Source organism: Mytilus edulis, chromosome 14, assembly GCF_963676685.1.
Source record: "Mytilus edulis chromosome 14, xbMytEdul2.2, whole genome shotgun sequence".
NCBI lineage: Eukaryota > Metazoa > Mollusca > Bivalvia > Mytilida > Mytilidae > Mytilus > Mytilus edulis.
In genome coordinates this window covers 48,550,388-48,556,424 of record NC_092357.1, presented here as the reverse complement: position 1 = coordinate 48,556,424, position 6,037 = coordinate 48,550,388, and positions in this window count along the sequence as shown.

Here is a 6,037-nt window from a genome sequence, read left to right as displayed (position 1 = left end):
TATATAACAAGTTATTTTAAGATGCAAAACAACGTTATTATCTAGACTCTATACTTCAAGACCATCATGTTTCATTTGTGAGGTTGATGTTGATATGGAATATTTATCAACAAGGTCTTGGTATCTTCCAATGATCCTTTTTAGAAAAAAGACGAGACGTTATTTGATATAAATCTGGTTCATCAGCTTTCTGCTCATACACCATTTTTAACGTTTGATAAAGTTTGAATATCAGCTGCAAACTCTTGTTAACTGTGAGAAAAAGAGGGGATTACACGTAGTGCTTATTTCCCAAATTTCTTTTTCTTATAAATACATTGGAATCTAATACAACACCTAAGAATCGAAGACATAATGCATATCTGCAGATTGATTTCTTTTAATATGGGTGAATATTTGTATAGAAAGCACATAAAATCGGCAAATCTCTTATTCTACTCCATATATTTTTCTTAAAAAACTATATTTAAAAAAGGGTCGGTAGCTCAGTATATCCTCTTATTTCATTATCACATCAAATCAACATGATCTTGACTATGTTGATATTCATGTATTTGCCATTGCCTTAAAAAAAATCAATCGATTAACAGTGCACAGTATAAAGGTAAACAAGTTTGAGCTTCATAAAAAACTGTGGATGCTTTGCTCTATCCTTATGTATGGTAAAATGTGTGCATGCGGTTGATTAAAATTGAAAATTTTAGTACCTTAAGATATTGATTGTTATAAAATGGATGTCTGTAATTCAGTGGTTGTCGTTTGTGTTACGTATTTGTTTTTTCGTTTATTTTTTAAAATAAATAAGGCCGTTAGTTTTCTCGTTTGAATTGTTTTACATTTCCATTTTGGGGCCTTTTATAGCTGTCTATGCGGTATGGGCTTTGCTCATTGTTGAAGGCCGTACGGTGACCTATAGTTGTTAATTTCATTGTCATTTTGGAGAGTTGTCTCATTAGCAATCACACCACATCTTCTTTTTTATATAGTCTTAGACTTGGATAATAAATTTTTGTAGATGATGTTTTCTAAAATTTAAAACTTGCTGTTCATTGTTAAGTTGTCAATGTTGTTTTGTGGAGTGTTGATTTCTGGTCATTGACTTGCAATCTTGATTATTGTAAACATTGTATAGGAATATTGTATATCAAAACAAATCGTCCATATTGCAGAATAATTTAGCAAATAAACACTAATTATTAATGGATATTTCAATATTGAATCAGAGTTTATGAATAGTAAAATTAACATTGAATTAATGACAGTTGGCAGAACGAAATACACATAGTCAATATTCTGGCATTTGATGTCTTATCCTGAGACGAGAAAATCTGATATTCTTAATCTCACTTTTAAAAGCCAATAGCTGTTGTATATCAGTCACATAATAAAGCAACCAATTAGAACCTATATGAATGTGATGAGTGATTATTTCAGGATGGTGTTTATATCGAATTAAACTAGAAGCTCTGCATTGTAATGCGAAGCTTTAAAATATCGAAAAATCTAGACGAGTGGTTGTACTAACTGTACCACAGCTCACATCAAAACTAATGAAACTGAATGTTTTGCAATAGCCATAACAACCTATAGTATCAAGGTGATTCAGAAAAGAAAGAAAAAAACACACTTCGGTGCAATTTTCATCGTAATTTTAGGCAAAAGTGCAGATTCGTGAAGAAATTTGTCTCTTTGCATTTATAAGCATTATTATTTTGAAAATGTGATAGGAATGCCAATGAAACAACTATCAAATTCTCATACTGCCGAGTCCGCTTTAATAAGCGCGTACATAGTAAAATATTAAACAATTCAAAAACGAAAACCATAGGCCTGATTCAATTATACAACAAAAAACGACAGACAACGACCAGTGAATTTAAAAAAAAGGATCTTGATCAACAAACTGAAAACAGTGGATTCTTTAATTTCTTGGCTGTTGGTTGAAGAATGCTCTTCTGCGGTTTTTATCATGTGTTTTTATTTAAGTGACTTGTAATATTCTAAATTACGACAAGTTCAAAAGGAATCAGTTCTTTAGAATGTATGGACTGGTTATCATGTTTGAAATACATTAGCATTTCGTGCGTATTGTTGACCAAAGCGTTCCGAAGAAATCTCAATTTTCATTTTTAATCTACGTTGTATGGAAACGGTACTTCTACATTTCCCCAGCATTAAGATTGGCTTTTTGTGTACCCAATTCAGGTGAAGGAAGTCAACTTAGGATTGCTGTGATTGGATGTAAAGTTACAATATATTTTATTATTTATCTATATTACAATAAATTTTGAAACCTATTGAAATATTTTCTAGAAATTTTCATAAATTTGGTGTAAAATGACAGTGGTCATGAGTACCATAAACCAGCTCCGTTGGAAGTTGGTGATGATACTATTTGGCTTCAATTTTTAAAATAAAATACAACTGTTTTATCCAAGTTTTTAATATAAAAAGTAGTAAATTTTAAAAATATTAGTATTGTTGCTATGGCAGAATAAAAATAACCGTTTACCCTGTAATAAATTTTCACTAAAAAAAATAGTTCAAGATTTGTTCTCGTCCTGAACATGCATGAAATATTTGCAACTAGACGTTAAGCAACCAACAATCAATCAATCATTAATATAATTAAAGGCCTTAATTCAATCGTATTTGGAACTCGGTTTCGGGAAAATCAGATAAGTTTTGAAAGTGCGGTGCTAAATAGGCTGTGCCAAAATTATCGAACTCAGATTTATAGAACAACGCCCAATGACATTAAGGTGAATTCATAGGATGAACTGAGTGATTCAACAAATAGCTATATATATATAAGAAATATAAGATACTCTACACAGACACAGATATAGATATATAGATAGCTACTTTATTTTTTAAAAACCAAAAACAAGTTTACAGGGAAAAAATACAATATAAATACAAATACAATGGACAAAGTAATAAAATAAATAAATTCAGTACGATATTCTAAAATGAATTATTAAGCGACACATCAAACGATCAAAAACAAACTGTCATAATGAATCGCTTTAAGTTCAAAATTATGATGGCTTACAGGTTTTGTAGCATGTATAATGAAATGTTAGACTGAATTTAAAAAAATCAGAACGATGCTTATGTATTTTCATTAACATAGAGTGCATATTTTTTTTTTATTAATTCACTTGATTAAACTTTGTAAAAAAGGTTGATTATTAGTATCAAACAGTGAGCAAATTGGCATTATATAAAAATTATGGACTATGTAAATTGTTTTTTGCAGAAATATGTTTCGTTCGTTCTTAAATTGCGAATAGCGAAACAAATAATGAAATTCGTTGCCTTTTTCACTGGAACATGAAATTATACTTAAGATATAAAACAACTAGTTCATAGCCCCATTGCTTTTTATGTTAAATTCTGCAATTTCGAGCATTTAAGGCTACTTTGTCTTAAGTTCAAATAAAGGAGCAGCTATTTCATGTCAAAATTGTACCTTATTCTGACTTGTGCTGAAAGAATCAACATACCTTTAATTGCACATTAGAGCGTACTGGTTCCCCAAAGATAGTACAAAATCAGGAACTTATGATCTGAACAACAGGCCAAATGTGCCCTGCTATTAAAATTGCATATAGTATTACTTCTTTATTATTCAAGTACAACTTTCCACAAGGGTTCTGCAGTGATCCCAAGTACCCAAGCTTTCATTTCATACAAATAACTACCCAAATATTCCCACAATTGACAAAGATATAACTATGAGTAGGAACTATTTTGATTAAAATATGTACTACTTTCTTGTATGTTCTTTCCGACCGGGCCTGAATAAGTGGTTCTAGTATACCTTAATACAATTTATATTTGAAAACAAAACCCACGATACCATCGACTACATATGGATTAAGAGATGGATGTACAGGAATAGTTGAAACTAAACTAACACTTGAACATACAGAAATAAACAATTGGATTTGTCGGACACCAAATATGTGTTGGAGCAGTGCAAGGGAACGAAACAAAGATACCAGTGAAGTAATTATTAAATCAATAGTAATCGTAGGAACTAATAAAACCAAAAGTGTTGTTTCCCGCAAGTTATGTATGAGAGACCATGATGAAGATTACATACATTTCCTAATTACTTTCAAAAGACAAGGTAACGTGAAAAATCATCAACAGAGTAAAACAGGTAATGACGGACAACTAGATAATTTATAATCATATTATTAAACCAGAAGAGGATATACATACACAGTCAGTCGACTGCAGCACCAACAGTCGTATACAAATATCTCACTCACTTGGTTGATATAGAGAGAAGATGGAAAGAATGGGTTTATGTATTGTACAACAAGAGAACTGAACGATTGTATCAAAATGAACATAAGTCCTAAGAAAACTACATGAACTAACATTAATCCAAAGTAAAAATCTCCACAACTTTTCAACAGTTATTTGTTGTCGGTCAGGAGAAACGATAACTGCATATGTTTTATCCATTTTACTGGATCATTAGAATGAAATTTACTTTGTAAAATGAAGGAAGTTTACTTTATGACAAACAAATCATCTTGCATTTACATAAAAGGTGACTATTCATTTTTGAAAATCGAAGATTTAAAGGTAAACGTTTGTATAAAAAATCATCAAAACAGGTTTTGGAGACAAATATTTTAAACCATTAAATATTAAATTTTAAATCACTCACATCAGGAGGTTCCCTCGTGAAAATAAAACCCGATATTGTGTTTTAGAAAATGACATAGCATGTAGACTCTTATTATAAAAAGTGTAAATGAATGAATTGCAGATTTTCTAAACAATGTCTTATTAATAAGCTTTATACATTTTTGAATTCATACGTTCTTTGTTAGACCAATGTGTACTGTGTAAATGCAATATATGATAAGGTGTGATACAATTGCAAATGAGACAAATCTCAATAAGAGACCGACTGACAGAAATTAACAACTAAATTTTAATTATGGCCTTCATAATTGAGCAAAACTTATACTGATAATACTGCATAGTCAGCCATAAAAGGTCCCGAAATGACTAGATATCAAATAATTTCCAAAAGATATATTTATTTGATGCGGGGACCTCATCGTACCTTTGGATCAGTCGCATGAGGAACATCCGATGCAAAAAAAGACACGAAACCTGAATTCAAAAAAAATCAACTCACGCCTAGAGACAAACGTCAAAAAAGGTTCACGATAGTACACAAAACAGGGAAAACAAAAATACAGGATGGTCTTGTATTTTAGGTGTTATATACTGACGTTGTGTATCGTTTTTGTTTCTTTGCAGTTTTTCACTTTTTTGTGTATTATCGTTTTCTTTATTGATACATCGGTAAAATCTGATTTATCGGGAGACAGGGTTCATAAAAACATGCCATAATTGGGGTACATGTATAAAACAAACCATTAGTTAGTCACTGTCTTATACCTTAATTAGCTTTTCGCCTACATGTATATTTAGATAGCTATTGTTTAACATTGATTAAACATAATCAATAAATATAACCTCTGGCTTTTTGTTTTATGATAAAACTATAGAATTATTGTTTTTACAACAGTTATGTTTGCAATTTAAACAGGCGATAAAGATAATAAGAGATAGAGATAGATATTCCCTAGGTACATCATTTTTTTTAAATCAATTATGATTAAAATTAAAGTATATCTAAAAAGGCCAGGCGTTATAAATCATGTAAATGAAATATTTCTTTAAGAAACATAATTTTAATAAGCTGTGACCAAAATAAAAAATCTTTTCAAAATGTAGAAAATAAGTGCTCTCTTCAACTTTGTACTCTGTTTTGCCTTTTAAACATTTTTTGATTCCAGCGTCATTGATGAGTCTTTTTCAGACGAAACGAGCGTCTGGCGTAAATGATAAATTTTTATCCTGGTACAATGTATCTATGATGAGTTTTTTTGTATCGTTTTCAATGAAATTCATTAAAATATAAAATTTCAATAAGTAATAACAACAAACTTTAATGTATTCAAAATATTAAATAAGGCTTTATATCATTTTGAGCATT